The 25715-nt window shown below is 46.6% G+C and overlaps 1 protein-coding gene and 1 pseudogene across 6 annotated transcripts in view; both read left to right on the plus strand.

Moving 5' to 3' along the window:
• The window catches only part of RGS6 (regulator of G protein signaling 6), a 479670-nt gene that overhangs the window by 338764 nt on the left and 115191 nt on the right, over positions 1-25715 (plus strand). The window lies entirely within an intron of this gene.
• On the plus strand, positions 21753-24369 carry LOC105086136 (aconitate hydratase, mitochondrial-like; annotated as a pseudogene).

Here is a 25715-nt window from a genome sequence, read left to right on the forward strand (position 1 = left end):
TATCACTTTATTCTTCTGTAACTGAACTTTATTTCTGCCTGAGACTCCTTTTCTCAGGTTGCATCTAAGTTTGTGGGGATAAGGAGTAGGGGGCAGTCTCCGGCAGGGAAGGTGAGCAGTTCTTCCAGACCTTGACGGGAGTATATGGTCATTTCTGCAGGACCGCATCCCTTACATAGCCTCCTTCCTACCTGTCCTCCAGGCCACTCGTGTCACTGCTGCATCCTCTTTGCCCCAACTCTAAGGCCTCTTTAATTTTGACTCTGGAGCCATTCTCCCGGGATTTGAATCTCAGCTCTACTTCTTACTGGCTATGTGCCCTGGCCACTTTACTTCACCTCTCTGTGTCTCCGTTTCTCATTTATAAATTAGAGCTATTTATAATAAAAGTACCTACTTCATAGGATTGTGGGGAGGATTAAATGAGTTAGTATGTTAAAATATTTAAAACAGTGCCTGCCCTGGAGTAAGAGCTACATTCTGTGAAATGTTTCCTGTTATTAGTACCAGCAGTAGTATTACAGTTCTTGTTATTCCATGTGCTTCATTGGTCCATTATTTGGAAGCCCGTAAAATCCTGGATTTACCTCTGTTAGCGGTGAAAATTCTACTGGGAGTCTCGGTGCCATCTGCCGGACACATTATTTCTGCTCCTACACCATGCTGGGAATACAGACTGTGGGGCTGGGGTGCAGATACGTGTGGGGCCTTACAGACTCTCTGTATTTCCCTTGGGAGGTGGAGGGGATGCAAATTATTTACGTCCCAGATGCCCAAACCTTTGTTCTACCACCTGTGCGGCTGGCACCCCAGTCCCTCGGGAGACCCAGCCCCCGCCCCTGCTTCCTTCCCTTCTCTCCTTTGCCCCCAGCCTGCACGTGGACTGCTTCACCTGGGAGGCCCTCAGAGAGCGAATGGGCTGTTGAGACTCAGACTGGGAGCTGGGACTCTTGGTGCTGGTTCTGCCGAGTCACTCCTTCCCGAGGCAACAAGTGAGGCTTTCTGGCTGCTCCCTGGGGCAAAGGGCAGGACACGTGCTGGGCGAGGGAAGCGTGGTGGAGGAAAATCACTTGAATTCATGTACATAAATATTCCCAGACAACTCCAGGGCAACTTTATAGAAGTCCCTCCAACACCTGAGAGCGAGACTGTATCAGCCATACCCCATCAGCACATCCCCAGAGCCTGGCGCAAGGTCCAGGAAATATTTGGAAATTAATTGGCATTAATCTGTAACCTCCTCAGTGTTATAACTGCTTGCATCCCAATATCCACCACTAATTATGGCTGGCTAGTTTGTTTTTTCAGTCGTTTACGTACAAACTGTATTTTGAGACTCAGGGGAGATAAATCTCATGACAAAACAGTTTGGACAGCTTATGTTCAAGTTTGAATGCTCCGTGTAAACTAATGAAGTTGAAGCCGGTCCTATGTGAGTAAAAATCTTGCAGTCACATTAATTAAATGAATCTGTTGAATTCATTTTCATAAATTCTTCTGAGTTTCAATTGTACATCCTCCAATTAACAACAAAAGTCAAACTAGAATTTAAAGTGTGGGTCCAAGGAGAGCACACGCTGAGTAAACACACTTGTATGGTTAAAGACTCAACAACAGATGGTAGGAACAGCAAAGTGCAGGAAAACTGCAAGAAGTTTTTTTTTTTTAATATATGGGTCCTCAAAATAGATGAATGTCAAACATCTATTGCAGAATGAAACAGAAGATTTTAAAGAGCCATGGTTCTTAGTGGAAAGTGAAGCCTTTCACATCAGCTATAGCAGTGCCCAGAAAAGTCCCAAGTATGGACATGATGGAAAGGTTTAATGGGGAGAAGAAAGAGAACATTGGGACAGTTATGAAAAGCTTTAATTGTAAGTCCCATTGTCATGGGAAGGGTAGAGATAAGTACTAATTTAATAAATTTAGCTATTACCCCAGTCTTCCCAAAAGTCATTGTATTTGTCTGATAAAAGCCACTTACCATGATAGCCGCCAGGAAGGGTAAACCTAGAATCATAATATACCAGAGTTTAAAGGTCCTTTGTGATCCTCTGGTCCAACCGACTCGTTTTACAGGCAAAGAAATGGAGACTCAGAGGTTGGCTAACTCTCCAAGGCTTCGTGACTAGTTAGTGGTGGAATCAAGGACTGAAATCAGGGCTGAGGTGTAGAACTGACCCTCACAGATTGCTGGCTACTTCCTTTTGGGGCCACAGATAAGCACTGATCTTCTGGAACCTTCCAACCAGACTTCATGCGCCAGAGGTGTGTCCGGAGTTTAGAAGGGTGCTGTCCTGGTTGGAAGCAGAAACTGTGAAATTCAGACATGCTTTGGCAGATGCAAGGACAAGGTTAAATCAACTGAAATCAGGGCAGAAAGCTTTTCTTATTTAAATTGCCGTTAAGGAAAGAAAGGTGAACACTTAACCATAATTCATGAATCTGTTCATTGTTTTTTTTTTCTCCCACAGACGCTCACTAATTTATTCTGAAGGGAATGATACATTTCATTTCCAAATTCTACTTTTACTTTAAAGAAATTGAGACTTCTTTAAGAAAAAAATAGTTCAACTCTGTACTGTGATTGCTTCACTAGTTAAGGATATCAGCTGTCATGACTTTGAAAAATCATTAGCAAAAATTGGCCACGGAAAAGGGAACTGTCTAGTTCACAACAAGCATCCATCTTACATGGGTTAATTCCTTATCTCTCATTGGGGAAAAACACAGCCCCTCGCTGTGTGCCGTCAGGATTGGCTTCCCCAAAATCGCTAACCCTGAAAGGGCCTCAAGTCTCGACTTTACACCTTGTCCCTCAGTTGTCACCTGTGGCTCCTCCACCATCTTCTTCATCTGTCGAGCATCTATTATTTATTCATTTATTCCACTGATATTTCTGGTGCTGAGAAGAAAAGTTAAATTGCATGCCAAACAAGCTACTAGGTGTGAGGAACGCACCTTGGAAAGCCAAATAGCCCAACTTGCCCTGTCGGAGCTTAGGATCCAAGGGAGGGAACGTTTGACTGAAAACCCTACAGACAAGGGAACGCTCATGCGTGTGGTGATGCTCGGAGGAGAGGGACACCGTAAGATGAGAGATCAGCACGGGAGAATTTCACTAGGCTGACGTTCTAGCTGAGATATGAAAGATAAGTTGGTGTTGGCCAGGTCATGATGGCTCGAAAGAGACAGCCAGGCAGAGGGGACAGCATGTGTAAAATGCCTGTCGTGGGTGAGGGCACAGCAGTACATGGGACTAAAAGATGATCACGGTGGTGGGAGCAGAAGAAGGTAGAGGAGTATGGTCTGGTGGGAGGTGGAGGGGCGGGTGGGGAACTTGGTCTTGAGAGCAGTGGGAAACCACTGGAGGTTTTAAGCAGGGATGACATGATCGGATAGGAATTTTGAGAAGATCACTCAGGGACCAGTCAGAGAAGCAGAACCACTGGGCTGTAGCATCGTACGTGTCTGGGTGTCATTCTAAGTACACATATGAATATGTGTGTTGGTTACAGGGATTTGACATTATGCCATTGTGGCTGCTAGTTAGGCAATCTCTGTAAGGCTGTTGCCTTCGTGTCTGGTGTCTGTTGGAGCTTGGAGTCCACAGGACAGGCAGTGAGCACGGGCAGAGGTGTGTAAATCAGGGAGAGGGAGGACTAGCCAGGACCCACGTGCACACATGGGAACCCGTAAGACTGACCAAACCCTGCGTCAGATCTACTGACTCCCTTGATGATACAGCTGCCCTGCTGGATGATGCTCTGGTCATCACAGAGATAAACACACAGCGGCCCAGGGGTCAGGAGCAGAGGGAGACCCAGGGAAGGCGGAGCAGTGTCAGGCCTGGCGGCTGCCCGCTCCCAACAAGGTGAGCCCGCAGATAAGGGACCGCGTGTGTGAGTTAGACAGGCCGCTGCTTCACTTCTGCTCTCCATCCCACTCAGGAATGCCCCCTGGGGCCCCACCCTAACTGCAAACACGGGGGGAAAGGGAGCCTGGGGAAGGTGGGTCAGCCTCACCAAGATGACAAGGCTTTACGGAGCTACCCAGACAGCTGGGCTGCAGTGTGGAGTGTGTGCAAAGCCTTCCACATTCCCCTCTGGCAGCTCCTGCCCTAGTCTCCTCGGTCAAGTGTGCACTTTCACGGGACGGAGACTCTCTGCTCTGCATGCCCACCATATGGGGGAAATTTGGAGTTCCCAGGTGAGCTGCCAACAAGCAGAAACTGGGAAGCAGCAGCTAACAACATTGTTAGTCCATTTGGCAAACATCTACCATCATAGAGCAAGTGGAGGGAAAAGAGACTCTCTTAATGGCGAATCAAATAAAGAGTGGGCGGCGTCTGAAGACAATACCAAACCCCCCATGACATGTCTGTGGAACAGAGTCTGATGTCATTTCAGCTTTGGTTTGTCTGCTCAGATAGACAGGGTGTTTTTGTACCTTCTCCTGCCTGAGGATCATCCAGCCACACACCACGAGAGGATGTGACCAGTGTGGCCACCTCTTTTCTCGGAGTGTTGGGGAACCAGGATGGAGCCGACAGCAGGGGATTCTGTGATGTAAGACAGGTATTTGGGGTGATCAAGGAGCCCAGTGGTCTTTAATTCTGACTGTATTTTAGAATCACCTGTATAGCTTTACAGCCTTTCCAATGTCCAAGCTCCTCAGAGCCTGGGGTGAGTGCAGGCAGGGCATCACTGGTTGATAAATCTCCCCAGGTGATTCTAACGTGCAGCCAGCGTTGAGGACCAGAGATCCAGTCTAGTCCTCTTGTTTCTAGATAACGAAGCTGAGTGGTAGAGAAGTTAGGCCTGTTGACCAGCAGGTCTACAAGTAATAGAACCCAAGTCTCCTAACTCCAAAACTCATCACTTTTCACTGGATATCCTTCCACATCCCCTGCCAAAAATAACAAGAAACATAAATTAAAACTGTGTTCTCTACTGTGACCTAACAATGTGATGGTTTTGAAGATGTAGGTTATTGATAAAGACAGGTGATGAGACTGGTGCTCAGTCATTCATTTAAACTCCTAAAGCACAGAGACAAACACACGTGACCTGTGGTCTTCACGTTTCCTGGCAGACTCGGGACGTTAGTTTACCTGGCCCATCGCATGAGAAAGAGAAAAGAAAACAGACGAGTCTAGGAGTACATTGTTCAGTGGAATGCATTCTGCAATGATTCTGTAAATTACAGGAAAGCCTTAATAGCCAACAATCAGGTCTCCTCAAAACGGAGCCATCTGACTAGCTTACGGCCACGTGCTCAGTCTAAATTAGATCCAGGAGCCTCTGTGACAGTCCAATTCAAAAAGAAGGACGGTAGAAATGGTGAATCAGATTAAGAAAACGTTTGTAAATTAGCAAAGCAACATTCAGCCTACACTCTGTCCTCATAATTATCATTCATTATTTCTTTTAAAAGAAATAAAATCAAATTATTGGACATTTTCAATCTGTGGCACTCACACAATATGCCAGTATCTATTTTTATGATCTCCTTACTTTATTTTTTTTAATTTGAAGAAACATTAAAGTATTGTATCTATAAAAGCCATGCATGCCTCATTGTAAAGGATTCAACAGTTACAGAAAAAGTACAAAAGAAGAAAGTAATCTTCCAAATCTCACCATCCAAAAATAGCAATATTGAGCATCAGGTAGACATCAATTGAGACTCTGTCGAACAATGTGTGTATGTGTAATAAATTACAATTTTGATATGGAGCTGATTCTGTTCGCTAGCCATCAGTCTCCTAATTGCTCAGTATCATTTCCATGTTCAAGTTCAATCAATGTGTATAAATATGTACACATACATATACACGAGGGAGAGAGGGAAGGAGAGGTTGGCTGGCTAGGTAAGCAAATATAAAACTGGGATCACACTCTTAGCCCTTTTTAAAATTTATATATGTATCTCCAATTTTACTTATGTACAGAAGCAAAGGAAACTGAAGTAACACTGGAAGAATTCTGAGCCTCATATAAGTGTTTCTTTACTATCCAACATATTATTTCCCTAAAGGTGCTTAACAAAAATTATTATAAAAGACATTGTAGTGGTAAAATTTTTATTAACTACATGGTTCAGCTTTATATAGTATCACTTGACTCCCTGCTATGAAAGAAGGATAACTGCCCCCCATTTCTCTAGCCCCCCCTCCTCCCAAATTTTGCAGTTTATTCTCATTTTTTCCCTTCAGCACGTGTTCACTGAGGGTCTACTTTGTACAAGGCACTTTCAGGGTACTGGGCCTATAACTACAAACTGCAGACAGAACAGACAAACTCCTCACCCATCATGGCCCTTGCATTTTAATAGAGAGAAAAAAATAAATTACAATTTTGATATGGTGCAGAGTCTCTTCACTAGCCGTAAGTCTCATAATTGCTCAGTATTGTTTCTATGTTCAAGTTCTTTTGATGTGTATAGATATGTAGAAGTTTGGCAGACTAGAGAGCCAAAAACAAGTGTGAATATGGGATGATACTATAAATTCACTTCCATCGTGGAAAATCAGTCCCATCCTTTACTTACCTTCTTACCTTCATTTCTTCCCACGTACTTCTCCACTTCTGTCTCTTTAGAAGAAGGACAAGTTATCCCCTTTCCAGATTCCCGGGGAAAGTTTCCACATCATGCTAATTCCCAGGGTTTTGTTTTGTTTTGTTTTGTTTTGTTTTGTTTTTTTAGCCTGGGGTGGCAATTGTAGGCTGAGGCTTTCTCCATTGCTTCTCTGCAGGATTGCCCTCCCTGCCAGTTTGGAAGCATGCGACATTACTCTATGTCCCTTACCCGTTTTGGTTGCTGCTTGATTGGTTTTCACCATTTTGATGTTGTCATTGTTCATTTGATTAAGTATCCTTAAATTAGAGAAATGTTATGATCAGTCTTTGCTATCTTATCTCTCCCCAAAGTCTAACTCTTTACTTTAAAATACCATTATGAACACAAATGCCTGTTATAAAATCAAACCATAATGTGTTTCCTGGATTAGGGGTAGAGAGACACGTTAACTAAATTTTTCTTGTCAGCTTCATGTTGGATCAACTCCTAAAGAATAATTTCTACTCTGTCTCTTGTAAGCTTTCCCAGCCCTGGCTTGTTCTCCTGAAGAGCTTCATAGCAGATGGGAGAATCTTTGATAATTGGCAAGGTTCACAAGACATATTACTGCAACCCACTCCATCATTTGTGAGGGTATCACAACTGTTTTTCCTAGAAATAAAGAGCAAAATTCGCAAACGATTTTAGATATGTGAGATGGGACCACACGAGAGGATCGAGAATGAGAAGAAGTTGACCAGGTGACTTCCCAGGTCCCTTCCAACTTGAAGATTCTGTGGCAGCCTGGGATTTCCAAGTGATTCTAATGTGAAAGAAAAGGGAGAGTATCTAAATAAATCAGAAAGCTTCATAGGAAACCTTCTGAACATTGCAAATATTAGAAGGATACAGGCAACAGAGCAAGGAAGGTAAGGAGAAATAATCATAGAGTATCCAAAGCTGAAAGAATAGTATTCAGGTAGGCTAGTGCTGAGAAAGGCTGGGGTCTTGTGAGCTATCCTGAGGTCAAAAACCACAACAGAAAGAGATATTTGGAGTGATAAGAGCAATGAATGAGGGTCTCAGAGGAAGCTGATGGCTCACTGATGATATTCTAGGATATTTTAATAAAAAGACTTTAAAAAGGTCTGGGAAGAGTACAGAGAAAGTGACAAGAGACGGAGCAAGTTGGAACCTGATGAGGGTAATGATTTGGGAAGGGACTCAGGACAGAAGCAGGGGCTCTCAGTGGTGGACCCCAGCCAACCCATGGGATCAGGCAGGGAGTGAGCTGACCTCACTGTCTTTCTGTTCTCCCACCTCCCTCTGGTGCTACCTCCCATGCACTAAACCCAACCAGAAACAGAGGGCAAGGAGACCCATTGATCAGGGTAACCTCTCCAGGCTCAGAGCAGGGTGGAGAAAGGTGGTGATTCTGGAAAGACAAATTGAAGATATCCAGCAAAAAGGACAAAGAGGGGACAGAATTACTTAATACTTAAAGAGTTTGAGTTTTTACAGTCCTTGACAAGACAGTAGATGAATTTAGTGTCTACTTCATGTTTATCTTTCCTATCCAAGACAATGATCTAACTGGAAAAAAAAAGAATAAAATTGAAGGCAAAACGAAGCCAAAATGATCAAGACAGTAAACCAACACTTAACGACTTTAAACCAGGTCAGTCTGTGGGCCTGCATGAATTTTTATCAAGGAGTGATGAAAAAGATTATGTTTAATTTCCAGAGAAGCTCAAAAGAGTGTATTTTTTGCATTTCTTTTTTTTTCTTTTTTTAAACTGAAGTATAGTTGATTTACAATGTTGTATTAGCTTCAGGTGTACAGCAAAGTGATTCAGATATATATATATATATTTTCAGATTCTTTTCCATTATAGGTTATTACAAGATGCGGAATATAGTTCCAAGTAGGTCCTTGTTTTTTATCTGTTTTACATATAGCAGTGTGTATACGTTAATCCCCAACTCCTAATTTTTCCTTCCCCCCAAGATAATGTATCATTGAATCTATACTGAAATTGCTGAAATTAAAAGGCATGCTAAAGATCTCAGGTATGTCAGATTCAGGAAGATATTTGATGGCCTCTCTCACAGTTTGGTTGGGAATATTGCTGGAGAAGTGGTGGTTTATAGTAAGGTTGGACTTACTCCTGGGTGAAGAATAATAACACAGTGAATGTTAATTCGTAGTGACATACACATGGCACAGAGGAGAGCGAGCACAGGATCCTCTCTCTGACCCACACTTGTTCAAGTCTTTGTAAAGAACTTAATGAAGACAGGAAGAATATTCATATCAAAGTTATCACTGATTCAAAGCTAGAAACTAAAAGCAATTCTGAGTAATTCCCTCAAGATGCCTCGGGGTATGACGTCGAGGGAGGGGCGGAAGTTCTGGAAGGATGGAAAAATACTGCCTGAAGCTTGAAGGAAGGTGTTTGATGAAGTCTGTCTGATATGCTCTGAATGGACCAGTGGCCAGAGTGTTCCTTCTCTCTTGGACCAGCACTGAGCTCCAGATTCTGGCTCCTGAGATTGACCCTTTACCCCTAAGGGGAACCCTAGCTGCCAGTCCCTCTGCTGCCAACCAGGATGCCATGTGAGCTGTCCCCACAAATGCAGAGATGCTGCTTGCAGCCCCGCGTGCCACAGGACTCTCTCTGTCTGTGGTCCCATAGGGCAAGCATGACAAATAGGCCAAATGACAGAATTTTAAAAGCTCTCAGCTGTGGATCAAATTAAATGAAATGTTATGTAATGGAATTTTGTGGTTTATAGAGCTAGTTTGTCTATCATATGAGTCAGAATGAAGGCCGAGAAGAGTGACAGGGCTGACCCCGCTATCGCTGCCACAGGTGGAAATACAGTGTCTAAATTAAGCGAAGTGACAGTCCCTGGGTGTTCCGACTTAGCAAGAGCGCATCGGAAGTGCTGTCGATACGGGGAGGCACCCACTTTAAGAGAAGAAGGACCAATCTCAGTGTCTCCCTGAGACGGCGACCAGCAGAGCAATGTAGCTAGAAAATCTACCAACGTAAAGACCAGTGAAAGGAACTGGGGACCCCAGGGAAGAGAAAAGCTGAGAGGGAGTCACAGGAAGTGGAAGAGGGCTGAGCTCAGTGAGACGAGGTGGCTGGGAAACTGACTTTCAGATCAGTGTAAGAGAGACAAATCCTTGACAGTCAGAGATGTTTCAAAATAGGATCAGCAGCTTTTGGCTGGTCGAGGGGAGGGTGTCACTATAGTAGGAATATGAGGAGAGGGATGGATGACCCCCGTCAGAGAGGCTGGAGTTTCTCCCCACAAGGTCTTGGCTGCCTTCCCCATCTGCAGTACATGAGCCTCCAAACCGTGTGGGGCGGTGGGAGCGGGGGTGGAAAAGAGGGAGAGGAGGAACTTCTCACGTGATTTTCATCCTTCCTTTTCCCTGAAAAAATGACTAGTAGGTCTACTCTTAGAAGGATAGCAAACTGACCCAAAATGCCTACTAAATAATAATAATAATCCCTTACGTTTGTCCAGCTGTTTAAACTTCTGAAAGGACATTAGCACAGACAAAAGAACTGGCTTTCAGAACTGGGTTCAGGGTCTGGCTCCACCAATGACCTTGGACAATTACCTAAGCCTTAAGTTCCCTCTCGGTAAGGCGATGCCTTCCACCGCGACTGGCTGCTGAGAGCTCAGACCCGGTGGCAGGCAGTATGTGCACATGTACGTACACAGGTGTGACCACGTGGAAATAGTGGCCACCTCTAGCCCACGCAGCCTCACGTCACCACGCGTAAGCGCTCTGAAGCTCCCGGTGACCGGAGTCTGGGGAAAGCACGGCCTCCCTCTGGCGCTGGGTCTCCTTGCCTGCCCCCCTCAGCTGAGGGACTCACTGCCAGGGCCATCCTCTGGGGCCGGGGTTTCATTTTCTACTTCCTGCAACATAACTGGCTTTCACCTCCGACTGTGGTCCCTACCTTCCTTCTAAAATCAGACTGTCACCTCAGGTCCTCGGGGCTGCTGTCTCCTTCAGGCAGTACAGCCCTTTCTGTCTCCAGGGTCCTCGGGCCACTGCGGACGTGTGAGTCCAGATCCCCATGTTACTGTAGCCAGTAAATGGGAGGGGGAGTGAATGGGGCGTCGAAATGGATCCAAAGGCCCAGGGAAAAGACTCTGGACTGCAAAAGAAAACGCAGCTTGGCAGAACGTCGGCTGAGCACTTCGCTGTGCCCATCTGAGTGTTTCTTGCCGTGGAAACTGAGACAGTGGAGGAGGCGGGTGGGCGCAGGTGACCGGGGGCTGGAGCAGCCCGGAGGCAGGTGATCGTTTATGAACCGAGCACAGGCTGGGGCTGTTTTCTCTCACCAGCTATCAGATTTATCCCAAAGATGGAAACAGCCCTCTCTACAGTGGCAGGTTCCAGTCTGGGGATTTTTTGTGTTTGACATGCCGGCTTTCTCCTTGTAGCTGAGGTGCAGCTATAACAGGAGTCTCCACCTGAGTATTTCAGGGCCAAGACTCACAGACTAACCGTCCATGAAGGTGGCTGTCGGTTACAGGTAATAAACTCAGGGAAGTTGGCCTCCTTAATGCTGTGTTCGGGAAGGAGGGCGGCAGGCGGGCAGCAGCCCCACTTGGGTTTTGTTCACCGAGGGCACCCAGTCTCGATTTCATAGTCAGGTGGGTCCATGCTGTTCAGATGTCCACACTTAATGTTAACACAGACGTTATGAAAGTAACTCCTGAGAACTCCTGAGAATGACTGAAATCACACTGGGTAATAAAAACTGTATACAATTTTCTTTTGTTACCCTGACAAAGTTATATACTGTTCATGATTAATTATACTGATTTGCACTGTGTTGTGTCCTACTGTACTGTAGGTTCTTATATGAGGCCCAAGGTCTTCCTCTCCTAAAGGCCGGTGACCACCTTTAACCCTCGTGACAGAGCACTGATAATTCTGGGATGATCTGGGCTCTCTCCTGTATGTCCTGTGCAGGTTTGCCCCCGCCATGCCACCTGTGCTGGGGTGCCTACGTGTGTGTGCGTGTGTATGGGTGTGTACATGTGCGTGTGTGTGTGTGTGTGACCCTCTTAGTCTTTGCTTGTGCACTCGTGCAGGGAACCGCCTTGCAGCGGTGAATCTGTACTGGCTGATGTCTATGGAAAGCTTTGCCTTCCTCCGGGACATCTGGTACCGCTGCTCCCTGTCCCTCCACTGAGCGCTGTGTTCCTCACCTGCCGCTTTCACCCCCACACAGTCAGTGTCATCCCAGGCAGTGACCAAGAATAGCCTTCTTTTAAAGCCTCCTGTGTCAAGACACATTACTTCCTTTTAGAAGCAGACCTTGTGCTCTGACCTTTCTGATGCAATGACATTAAAATTCCCCGAGCAGTGGAGGCTCAGGACAAAGCAGCCGCTCACAGACTCTCAAGATCCCCAGAGCACCACCACCATCGCTCTTTTCGTAACTTATGTCCTGCTCTTACCTGACATGTGTCACGGTCTGCGTTGACTTGGAGGTGCCCAGTGTAGGAACAGGGGGCCCTCGACTTGAAACAGTACAGTCGACTGGTTTACACCACAGGGTTGCTTTGCTGACTGATCCCAGCCAGGCTTGCCCTCTACACCCCTGCAGAGTAGAGGAACTGGCTCTAACTTTGTGCAAAAGATAAGCCATAAAAAATTTTGTATTTAAAGCAAGTTTTAATAAACCAATTCATGCTGGTTAATCCACTAATGACACTTACTCTTTAAAGGAAATGTTGAGAGTCTTTTTTTGTCGTTCCATCACAAAGACAGACTTGCACTGAGCAGTTTTAGATTAAATCAGGGCTGCTTATACTAAGCTCTACAGACCCCCCTGGTGGTTCTCAGATGAATTGAGGATTTGCAAGTTCTACTAATGTTTAACTTTGTGGTTTTATTTTTTATGATAGTTGTTTTCAATTTTTCTGATGATCTTTTAAATATTTATCATATATGTACATGACCTGAATGATTACCTAACCTACCATAATACATATATATATATATATATATATATATATATATAACCTAATACAACCTACTAGAGATTTCAGTGCCTGTGTTCTCAGCCCTGCAGGTAACCTAGACATCATCTAAATAACGTCATTTAACTTTAAATATTTGCAAAGGCGTATCTGGCTGTCACTCAGTTGACAGCATCTGTCTTGTGCTGTTTTGTACTGTGCTGGAATCTATCACCAGGTGCAGGAGTGAAACTTCCCTTTTGCCGTGATGGGTACAGTTGAATGACATTTTTATAGACTGGAAGTTTAGTTTCTCAGAATTAATAGATCGATTTGGCATCAAGGAAAAGACATAGCACATCAGAGTCACATACAACTTGAAGTGTCTCAGTCTAATGAGAAAGGACAGGAAAGGGCATATTAGGTGATTGGTAGATTTCTGCCAGATGAAGTCATGGCAGGCTGAACAAACAGAAGTTTCACGGTCATTTGGAAGGACAAAAATGATGGGGGAATTGAGTCATCAATTCCCTGCCCCGTGGCATGGTCTCTGGTTTACCTTGCTAGCAGGTATCTTTTCTGGGTTCCATCTGGGTATGTACCATCTCAGCAGCAAATACGTAACGACTCTTATTTTGATGAAACAAAGTTTTTCAACATGTATTTCAGGGTACACTTGAATTGATTGTAAAAACTAGCATATTATTTTTAAAATAATAACAAGAATAATCATATAGAGTCCAGTGAGGGGGTCCATCTTGTTCAGAGTCCAAGGATGGAAGTCAACAAAAATGAGATGCATAAATCCATCTTTTTGCTATTCATGACCTACCAAAAAGGCAGTTGTGTGTAGTTTGACCTCAGAAGCACAACGGTGGCAATTCAGTGTCAGCAAAGCAGCATCCGTCACAGGAACAAATTCTTCTTAATTTGAATTTCACCCAACTGTGTCTCTGTATTTAGTTGTGCATTCATTTATTTCTGAAAGCAGAAAAAGTTTAATCTTAGTTCAATGCTTGCAACATTGAAATAAAAATCATTTAAACCAGGGCTGGAGCACTGGGAGAGTTCTGTACGCACGACTCAGTTTTGCGAAACGTTGACCTGAATATATTAATCCCTCGCGGACCCCAAGCCCTGGCAACAGGCATTAAGGCTTCCATCCTCTTCTTCTTGTCACCTGTTCTCAGCTCCACATGGGCATTTTGCAAATATGCCAGCACTGCGGACGGACCCTAAAACTCATCAACCATCAGCTATGTGAATGAATTTGATTCTCTCCATTTTAATTCCTCAAAGTGTTTTCAGTTCATAAAGTTAATCCCGAGGTACAGAGGGAACCCCCCCAAAAAAGTTAAACTTAAGTCGTTCTGTTTAGAGTCTCAAGCCCTTGAGTGGAGCTCCAGGAGGCTGTAAGGAAGCAGCAGCAGACCCTGGCATCAGGCTCTGGTGCTAACACAACCCAAGTCAGCAATGGGTCCCTGTGACGGGGCGCTGGTCCCCAGACCCAGGTTCAGGAAGAAACAGGAACCTCTCTGAACACGCCAGACAGCTAGAGGGTGTGGTTAAGAGTTCGGGCTTCTGTGTCTTTTTTTTTTTTTTAGATTCCACATGTAAATGATATCATATGGTATTTTTCTTTCTCTTTCTGCCTTTCTTCATTTAGAATGAGAACCTCCATGTCCATCCATGTTGCTGCAAATGGCATTATTTCATTTTTTTATGGCTGAGTAGTGCTCCATTGTATAAATATACCATAGCTACTAACTACTATATATAAAATAGATAAACAACAAATTTATCCAGTACAGCCCAGGGAACTATACTCAATATCTTGTAATAACCTGTAATGAAAAAGAATACGAAAAGGAATATATGTATGTATATGTATGACTGAAGCATGCTGCACACCAGAAATTGACAAAACATTGTAAACTGACTATACTTCAATTTTTAAGAAATGGAAAAAAATATATAGAGGAGAAAAACTGAGGGGGAAAAAATGCCTGGGCTTTGACCACAGACTTCCTGGGTTCAAATCCAACCTCTGACGTCAGCTGTGTGACTTTCTGAATTCCTCAGTGCCTCAGCCCACAGCAGGGGTCTAATGACGGTGTGAAGACCCCCATCACTGTAGGGATGAGACAGGTTAACTGGCGCAAGTGAAATGCTTAGAACAGGCCCTGGCGCGTGGGAAGCATTCAGGACATGTTGGCGGCTAGCATCCTTATTTCTTTTACTTACCACTTCGGCTACTGCTGTGAGCACCGGCAAAGGAACTTAACCCTTTGGGGACTGATCAGCATTGCACCAACTGTGACATCTGCGCAAAGGGGAGAAATGGCTTGCGACAGCCAGTGTCCTGGTTTTGGGAATGCCCCTGCCAGCTGAGCTGGGTGACAGGCACCAGGCTCTGAAATGACTGGAAAGATCTGTCAAGATATTGATGATGTCACTGTGAAACATCCCCAGTCCGCAGGAGGACCTGCCGGCCGGTAAGCCTGGAAAGGTCCGACCCTTCATCTCCTTCATTTATTCGCTCACATCCATTCCCTCCCTCAGCCGGCACCTGACCAGGGTTCAGGGCACTTGGGAGAAGAGAGCAGCTGAGCCTGGAAAGGCAGTTTGGCATTCACTGGACAAGGGCAAAAAGCCAGGCTGAAGACCTTGGGTTTACTATTTTTCTTCCCCAGACAGTAGGGTGCCTGGATTTGGAGACTTCTTGACCCTCTGGCACCCTATGTTAATAGTACAACTACAAATAAATCACTCCTGGGGAGGCAGGATGACTCGGTGGGGAGCATGGACTGCGGAGCTGGTGCGGGTTCGAGTCCCAGCTCAGCCACTCACTGGCCAGGTGATCTTGGACGAACGACTTAGCAAATCTGTACATCAGTTTCCTCACCAACGAAACAGACATAAAATATGCACACAGTAGTACCTGACAGAGCAGCTGTGAGGCTCCCATGAGCTCCTGTGTAAAGCACGTGGAACGGTGCACGTCGACAGAGCTCTGTTGGTGCTATGAGTATTTCTCACCTCTTCAAGCCTCAGTTTCCACGTCTGGAATGAGAAGCAAGTGGACTGCGTACCTGCACATCCTTCTGGACCCGGGCTTTTGATCAGCAGGTCTAAGGCTGTGCTTTCAGGCTAACGTAGAGGTGGTTATGGGTACCTGGGGAGGTCCAAGGGCTTGGAGGCAGGAGGTCAGGGTAGGCTCTCCTGCTTCCCCATCCTCCCTCCTTTTCTCCATCAGCCCCGCCCCCAGCCCAGACATCCCGCCGACGCCACCGTTTTACCAGATCCAGGCAGTGTGGGGGTCGTCCATGGGGCGGACATCATCTGCTCTTTTAGTGCCAGTGTCTAAACTGCAAAGAAACTTCTTTGCCAGGAGATGGAATTGGGAGAGGGTAGGAGGGAATTAGAGCAGGGTCAGAAAGATAGGGAAAGGGTTTCCATTTGTTTTGTTCTGTAATAATAGTGCAGCCAGGCTGCAGACGGAGCTGGCCCAAGGATAGGGAGGCACGCCCACAGCTCTAAGCCCGAGAGAGAATGTCCCAGACCTCCCTTCTCGGAAGGTGACCTGAAGCATATATTTATTCTGCCAGGTTGCCATCCTTTCTCACCTCTCCACCCCTTTCCCTGTCTTCTTCTGTCCTTGAATCCCAGCAGATAAAAGCACACATCTGCTGAGAGGATGCATGTCACTTGTGGTCAGGTGAATGACAGCCACAATTCCATATAGACAAGAGCCAAGGCTGGTGCCTGGGCTGGCCTGGGAGTAGGGGGCAGGGCACCTGCCATTATCAAATTGTGCAGTTTAGCAAATGGCCAGTGGCAGGCTGGAATGAGAGCGAGTTAATCTGTTTTCCATGCACTCAAGGCTTTTGCCAAACACAAGTTCTCTCTGAAGATGCAAAACTGGAGCCCACCCAGGGGCGGGCTGCTTGGCTGGTATTTCCCTGGGCCGCAGCAGGGGACGCCAGTGAAGCCAGCCAGGCAGGTGAACAGGCACCGGGATAAACACAAGGGGATTGTCATTTTCTTACCATGAAAGCAAGACACTGCTAATTGGCGAGAAGTCCGGGGATGTTTGTATTATAATTAGTAATCATAAAAATGGTATTCAAGGTAGCACTGATGGACAGCTTGCTTTACAGGTGGTACTTTTTCAAGTGCATTACGAGCACTAGCTGATCTTATCCCCACAGCATCCATGGAAAGTCACTGCTGTCAGCATCTTCAGCACAGGGGTGGGGCGATGGAGAGGCACAGAGAAGTTCTGTAACTTGCCCAAGGTCACACAGCTTGTAAGTGGCAGAGCCAGGCTATGAACCTGGGCAGCCTGGCTCTGGAGTCATGGCACTAACCACAGTGCAAAGATCGCCTGTGCTGGGGGAGGGAGACCAGGGAGGACGCCAGGACCCAGTCCTGTCAGCCGGACATCAGAGTGTTTAAATTGAGTCCAGATCCTCCACACAAAATACAATATGTGTGTGCATATGTGATTGTTGATTGAATCACCCATCTCCTGGGTTCCTGCTGTGTGCTGGCCACTCGGCTGGACTCTGTGGGATGGAAGAATCCGATGCAAAGCATGGCCCTAAAGAACCAGTTGGCACAAAAAGGCTCTGGAAATAATTATAACACAAGAGAGAAAATGGTAGGTGCTAAAAAAGAAGGATAGAAGTCCTGAAAATTCATTTAAGGACAGGGAGAGTCCTTGCACCCACAGTATCAGGGAAGGCTTCTCAGAGGAGGTGGCCTTTGCACTGGGACTTGAACTAGGAGTAGAACTTGGAAATGGAGTGGAGGGAAGGAAGGACCCTCCAGGCAGGGGAAGATGAGCAAAAGAGGACAGATAGGAAAGGCAGGTTTGGTTCAGGGTGCAGTAAATGATTCAGTTTGGCGGCCTGTGGGTGTGAGACAGAGATGGACCGGAAGGCCACGAAGGCTGTCGCCAGTGGGCCAGCTGGGAAGGGGAGGGGCATTAGACTCAGAAGTCAGTTTAGCCAAACCCCTCAGTTTTCAGATGACCGACCCAAGACTTGGCCAAATGCCTTGAACAATGCAGTGATAATCAATTAGTGGCAGAGCTGAATCTCAAATCTAGAGCTTGCCCCACATTTCCTTTGTACTCTTCACCCAGTGCAAGCATGTGGGTAACAAGGGCTCTCACGATGCCAGAAAAGCTTCACTTCTTTATAACATGTTCTCCACGAGGCTCTCCAAATATATGGCCTGTCTTTGGAGTTAGTCTTAGCCAGATACTGCCTAGGATCACAGACAAGGAGAAGCAGACACACATCCTAAAGGAAGCTGAGGATTTGAGGAATCAAATTTTGCTACAGATGCTTTGAAGAAGCGGGCCCTCCCATCCCCAGTCTCCTAAATTCTGCAACCGCCGGCTTAATTACGCTTCTTTAATTACAGTCATCATCACTGCATAATTGATGAGACCTGGCATAATGTGGTTCCTGCCAGCCTCGGCTGACTCTGCTCACCCCTCCCACTGTCCTTTTCTTTCCTACCCACTCATTCTTTTCCCTTTTATCTTTTGGCCCGCCACAATTAACATGTTAATTTAATCCATATAACCTGAAGGTCCAGGAACACTTTTAAACTCATGGAAAACCTTCAGAAGTGACATTAGCTATAACCAAAGGTTTCCCTGGGCCTTCATTATTTGCCTCTGGAAAATGCTATAAACGACATCAAACAGACTTCAGATCTTTACCTCTGGAAGTAGGAAATTAAGCAGTTATTCAGAACACCGATGATTATTAATTTAAAAGAAATAAGAAATCAATTTCACAATCCCAGATCCTAGCTGGGCTTTCTAACTGGAGACGAAGGCGGCTGAAGCATGGTGGTTTTCAAGGGCAACAGCGCCCCTGTGTGGCCATAACGTGCATTGCACCCCAGGAGCGATTGAAAACTCGAGGAGGGAAGAAACGCTGGCTTTCCAGCAAGGACCCCAATTCATCCCCGTATAACTTACGCTTAAAACCGGCAGGCTGTTTGTACCAAAAACATGAGTGCAGTTAGATTTTATTGTGTTGGTATTCTGTCTTAAAATTTGAAGAGGATTTCTTTTTTCTCTGTGAAACCAGGGGAAAGCAAACAAACAGGGAGCCCCATGAATTGGTTGGAATAATTTCCATGATTTGAAAGTGTGGGGTGAGTGGAAGGGATGGGATTGGAGAAAGGGATGATCTGGCCGTTGAGAGGAAGGATCGGTGCCGAGATGAGTATGGCAGGATGGGCTGGGACAGGAATAGAGTGAGGATAGGGTAAGGCTTATCTAGTAGTAAGAATTATGGAAGATATAATCACTTGTATTTTAAGCTAAATCAAAGGCTGCACAGAAATGTCTGGCACAGAATAGAGAGGTAAAACGTGCCGCCAAAATCCAGAATCCTCAGCTCTAATGCGATGCCTTTGGTGGCCCCACCCTACCCCAAGCGGACCCTCTGCATCCACTTGAGAAAGGATTTAGTTTCTCCTGACTGTGAGCTGAGTGTGTGGGATGCTGCCTGTCCTGACACGTCTAAAATCACCTTGCCCTGACCTCTGAGGGGCCGAGGCAGAGAGGGACAAGACGGACCCCCACGGCAGGGTTCTATTCCCAGCATCAGTGGGGCACCCAGGGGAGAGGGTATTCATCACTGACCTTTTTTCTTGGCTTTAAATTCTCTGTGGACAACACATCCCTGACCGCCTGCACCCTGCCTCCTCCCCCGGAGGCCACTGCACTGCTTAACTTGACACATGCCTCGGGGCTCACACTGGGGCTCCACTTTCCTCATCTGAAAAGTGTGAATAGTGCTCCCTGCTGACCTCACCGAGTCATTTCTGGGGTTAAGTGGGATATGAGAATTTCACATCTGTAATATACAGCTTTATATCTGATATAATATAAACATATAGTATAAGAGAATCATATCTTATTATTATATTGTATCTTGTTATAATAAAGGAGCGAAATAACAGTAATTTCTTGTTAGGGTCTCCGTGCTCGGAGACACCAAATGTGGAGAAATTAAAGGCTGAAAGTTGGCTGTGGAAAGATGGCCCTCGGGCCAGCACTGTGAGCGTGAGGAGGAAGGCATGTTTGTCAGGAGAGCTCAGATCCAGTTCAGGGAGCCAGCCTGGCAGCCTGGGAGCACCTGGCAGCCCATATAAGGGTGCGGGGTGGGGTCACGTTGAGGGGTATCAAAGGCCCAAGTAAACTAGCGTCACACGTGGAGGAGTTCGCCATTCAGTAGGCATGGGAGGTCAAATACAAGGAGGTCAAATGCAAGTGGAGTCGCTTATGAAGAACATGAGAGGGTTGAGAGAAAGGCCAGGTGAAGACGGAGGCAGAGAATTATTGGAGTGATGTACCTGCGAGCCAGGGAAGGCCACGGAACTGCAGAAACCACCAGAATCCAGGAGAGAGGCCTGGAATGGATTTTCCCTCCCAGCCTCCAGAACAAGACCCACTTTGCCAGAACTTCAAACTTCTGGCCTCCAGAAGGTGATCCTTCAGCAATGTTTTGAGTGAGAAGTACAGCTTTGGAAAGACTTTTTTCAGGAACCACGTGTGTTAGGGCTGGCTCCAGACTAGATGGTGAGTGGGGCCGAAGTCTGTCCCGCATGCAGGGCCTTTTCTTTTCCACCTGTATTTCCCACAGGTCATATTTGCCTGTCTCTCGTGCACGTGCTGGAGGGCCTCGGGCTGGCTTTCTCCTCTCAAAAGCGAATGGCTGCTCCCTCATTCTGAGATCTAATGTGAGCTAGAAATAACAAACATTTATTCATTGCAAAATCCTTTGTCCCACACAAGTCATGAGTCAAGGTCCCTGCCCGCCTCCCCCAGGAATTCGCAGACTAGCTGAAAGGTTGATTCCCATCCATTCATTCACTCAGTGCTGGACTGGGGTTTTGCTGAGCAAAGGAGAGCCTGTCCCTCTCTGCTGGCGGCTTCCAGTCTCCTGGGGACATTTACTCAGGCAGTGAAGCCGAGTGAGTGATATTTCAGGCACGGGTTGGTTCCGGTAAATGAGGGTGAGAGGTCTCCTTGGGTTGCTGCCTGCTTGGGCCTCTTCCCGGTAGGGCCTGGCACTCTGTCTGCACCCAGACAAGCCCGTGCCTCCCCTACCAGGGTCCTGAGGGCAGGCGGTGTAGTCTGTCCTGTACCGTCTTTGCTGGGATGACCCAGAATCCGTGGGCTCAAGTCCTTTACCTTTCTTGCAGGGCACTAATTTGGGGGTGAGTTTTCTGCAGATTTATGATGTTTCACTGCAAAAGGAAAAATGGGGGATAGAGAGAAGTCAAGTGTAACAAACAGATAATCAGAGGCTTGTTCAGTATGGGGACGGCAAACGGAGGACACTGCGACTTTTCTTGAGCTGGTGAGGTCCAGCAAGGGGCAGTATCCCTGAGATGCTACTTCCTCACTCACAGGGCTTTCGCAGTGCAAACCCTCAAAGGAAGGGTAATTCTTCCCTTGCTGAGACTCTGTGATTCCGAGAAAGTTGGAAGAGCCCTAGGCCATAGATAGTATCTGCATTTAACTGACAATGAAATGCAGAATTGTATCAGGGGTGGGTATTCCTGGATGTGGAACAAAGGCTGTTAACCCTTCTTTAGTGCCGTTTCAAGCCTTCTCGCTCGTGGAGCCCACACAGGGCTCTCCTAGCCTTGCCGTGCTCACACAGGCACCGCTCGCGGCAAGACGCCCCGAGAGCCGGGAACTGGGGCCCCGGGCGGCAGCTCTCTGATCCCTGCTCGGGGCCAGAGCCATCTGCGCGGCTGGTCTTTCAGCAGAGCAGCCTGTGTCTGGGGTTCTGCTCATTTCGGTTTACAAACTGCTCTGTGATGGACGTTTCTGTTCTGAGTTCACCTCTGCGCTTTAGATGATGCTCCAGGGCTTAGGACAGGGCCTGGCGTCAGGAGGCATCCAGTAAGTATTTGTTGAATGAGTGAATAAATGAATTCAACAGAAACTTATAAAAACTCACCTCTTAAAAAGTCTTGGCGATATGGCAAGAATGACATCAAAGGCAGAAACCATGAAAGAAGGGATTGATGGATTGATAAAGGAGATGTGGTGTGTGTATATATATATATAAAATGCAATATTTCTCAGCCATTAAAAAAGAATGAAATAATGCCATTTGCATATATATACATCATAAATAAGATGTGGTATATTAAATATATATAATGGAATATTTCTCAGCCATTAAAAAAGAATGAAATAATGCCATTTGCAAGCAACCTCATCTTTGTCAGTGCACAAAATGGCGCCTCACAGCCTACTGGTGCCCTGACTGCAGAAAGCCCCGGGTGCGCGGCAGTACCACATGGCCTCAGTCCTGTGCCGACGGGCCAAGGTGGCCATGAGCCACTTTGAGCCCAATGAATACATTTGCTATGACCTGCTAGAGACGAACATTAACACTGTCCGCAAATGACTGAACCAGCCTCTGACCCTCTCAGAGAAGATCGTGTATGGACACCTGGATGACTCGGCCAATCAGGAGATCGAGCGGGGCAAGACGTACCTGCGGCTGCAGCCTGACCACGTGGCCATGCAGGATGCCACGGCCCAGGTGGCCACGCTGCAGTTCATCAGCAGTGGACTGCCCAAAGTGGCCATGCCGTCCACCATCCACTGCGACCATCTGATCGAGGCCCAGCTCGGTGGTGAGAAAGACCTGCCTTGGGCCAAGGACATAAACCAGGAAGTGTATAATTTCCTAGCAATGGCAGGTGTGAAGTATGGCGTGGGCTTCTGGAGGCCTGGCTCTGGAATCATTCACCAGATCATTCTGGAAAACTATGCATACTCTGGAGTTCTTCTGATTGGCACTGATTTCCACACCACCAAGGGCGGTGGCCTGGGGGGCATCTGCATTGGAGTCGGGGGTGCTGATGCAGTGGATGTCATGGCTGGGATCTCCTGGGAGCTGAAATGCCCCAAGGTGATTGGTGTGAAGCCGACTGGCTCGCTCTCTGGCTGGACCTCACCCAAAGACGTGATCCTAAAGGTGGCGGGTATCCTCATAGTGAAAGGGCACAGGCGCTATCGTGGAGTACCACGGGCCTGGGGTAGACTCCATTCCTGCACCGGCATGGCGACAGTCTGCAACATGGGCGCAGAAATCGGGGCCACCACGTCAGTGTTCCCTTACAACCACCGGATGAAGAAATCCCTGAACAAGACAGGCCAGGCAGACATTGCCAACCTCACTGATGAATTCAAGGATCACTTGGTGCCTGACCCTGGATGCCATTATGACCAACTAATTGAAATTAACCTCAATGAGTTGAAGCCACACATCAATGGCCCTTCACCCTGGACCTGGCTCATCCGGTGGCAGAGGGGTGCAGCATGGCAGAGAAGGAAGGGTGGCCACTGGACATCTGAGTAGGGCTGATTGGCAGCTGTGCCAACTCCAGCTATGAGGACATGGGCGCTCAGCCGCTGTGGCCAAGGAGGCGCTGGCTCATGGACTCAAGTCCTAGTTCACCATCACACCAGGCTCTGAGCAGATCCGAGCCACAATTGAGTGGGATGGCTATGCATGGATCCTCAGGGATGTGGGCGGCATCATCCTGGCCAATGCCTGTGGCCCCTGCATTGGGCAGTGGGACAGAAAGGACATCAAGGGGAAGAAGAACACAGTCGTCACCTCCTACAATAGGAACATCATGGGCCGCAACGATGCGAACCCCAAGACTCATGCCTTCACCACGTCCCCAGAGATCATCACAGCCCTGGCCATTGCTGGCACCCTCAAGTTCAACCCAGAGACTGACTTCCTGACGGGCAAGGATGGCAAGAAGTTTAAGCTGGAGGCTCCGGATGCAGACAAGCTTCCCCAGGCAGAGTTTGACCCTGGACAGGACACCTACCAGCGTCCCCCCAAGGACAGCAGTGGGCAGCGGGTGGACGTGAGTCCCACCAGCCAGCACCTGCAGCTCCTGGAGCCCTTTGACAAGTGGGATGGCAAAGACCTGGAGGACCTGCAAATCCTCATCAAGGTCAAAGGGAAGTGTGCCACTGACCACATCTCAGCTGCCAGCCCCTGGCTCACATTCCGTGGGCACCTGGACAACATGTTTAATAACCTGCTCATCAGTGCCACCAACATCAAAAATGGAAAGGCCAACTCTGTACACAATGCCGTCACCCAGGAGGTTGGCCCTGTCCCCGACACTGCCCATTACTACAAGGAACATGGCATACAGTGGGTGGTGACCAGAGATGAGAATTACGGCGAGGGCTCCAACTGGGAGCACGCGGCACTGGAGCCTTGCCATCATCACCAACAGCTTCACCAGGATCCATGAAACCAACCTGAAGAAGCAGGGCCTGCTGCCCTTCACAGTCACTGACCCAGCCAACTACAACAGGATCCACCCTGTGGACAAGCCGACCACCCAGCGCCTGGAGGACTTTGCTCCTGGCAAGCCGCTGAAATGCATCATCAAGCACCCCAGCGGGACCCAGGAGACCATCCACACCTTCAGCGAGACCCAGATCAAGTGGTTCTGTGCTGGCAGTGCTCTGAACAGAAGGAAGGAGCTGCAGCAGAAGTAAGGCCGTGCTCTGACCACCGCCCGCCCGCCCTGCTCCTCGGACCCAGCTCTGGTGTCACTAGTGCAGTTCGGTGTATTCAGAACCAGATCTGATCCTATCTGGCCATGACTTCTTGCTCCGAGATGGTGTGGCCAAGGCCTCCTGCCCTCCCTCCCTTGGCCCACGGAGTGACCCAGAGTTGGGGGCAGTGGGTTCTTCAAACAATGTTTCAAACCCCCCACCTTATTGTTTTTAGTTTGGTTCAGATCTCAAGCAGCTTCATGCAACTATTTATTTTTGATGCCGAGACTCCCATCCAAAGTTCTTTCTGCCTGATCATGTCACTTGGGGCTGAAAGATTTTAAAGAAACTTTTGTTCTTGCAAGGAAATAAGAATTCAGATTCAGTGACAAAAAAAAAAAAGGGAAGAAAGAATGCCATTTGCATATACATGATAAAGAAGATGTGGTATATTATATGTATAATGGAATATTTCTCAGCCATTAAAAAAGAATGAAATAATGCCATTTGCAGCAACATGAATGGACCTAGAGATTATCATATTAAGTGAAGTAAGTCAGACAGAGAAAGACAAATATCAAATGATATCACTTATACGTGGAATCTGAAAAAAAAAGACACAAATTCTATTTACAAACCCAAACAGACTCACAGACATAGAAAACAAACATGGTTACCAAAGGTGGGAAGGGCAGGGAGGGACAAATTAGGGTTTGGGGATTAACAGTCACACATTACTGTAAATAAAATAGATAAACAATAAGGACCTACAGTATAGCACAGGGAACTATATTCAACATCTTATAATAACATATAGTGGAAAAGAATCTAAAAAGAAAATGTATGGATGTATGTATATGTATAACTGAATCACTTTGCTGTACAACTGAAACTAATGTAAATCAATTACACTTCAAAAAAATAAAATTAAAAAATAAATTTAAAACATTTTAAAGAAAAAAAGAAAGAGTTGATGGATTTAGACATCAAATATTTTAAAAACTTTACCTCTAAAGGCACCTTAAATGTCCATGACAAACTGGAGGAGGGCAAATTACACAGCACAAATTTCTAATAAAATGCTGTATCCTTCCTACTTAATGAGTCCTATTAATCAACACAAAAAGATGAGTACCCCAGCAGAAGAAATACATTGGTCACTGAATATATTAGAAACATTTAAATTTCACTTATAAAATCAGGGTGATTTTCTTAAATGGGCTATTCTTTCCTCCTACGACTAATGGCAGTGATGAAGAAGAACGCTGGTGGGGCATCAAGGGAAGAGGCGCGTGTGTCCTTCCAGAGCAGGGAGGATTTGGTCTGGCATGTCCTGAAGGCCAGTCGTGCTGTAGATTCCAAGCCTTGAAAACGATCCAGAAATTTCACTCACAGAGATTTGTCTTAAGGAAATCGTAGCAAGTATGAAAAGTTGTAATTGTTTGTTGCTTTATTGCTTATCACTGCCCAAAACAGCCGTGGGAAACGACTTCTTTGAAGGGGGCTAGATATAATGTAAACCTATAAAAGTTTATTTTAAAAAAGAGGAGAAAGAGTT

Source organism: Camelus dromedarius, chromosome 5 (assembly GCF_036321535.1).
Source record: "Camelus dromedarius isolate mCamDro1 chromosome 5, mCamDro1.pat, whole genome shotgun sequence".
Lineage (NCBI taxonomy): Eukaryota > Metazoa > Chordata > Mammalia > Artiodactyla > Camelidae > Camelus > Camelus dromedarius.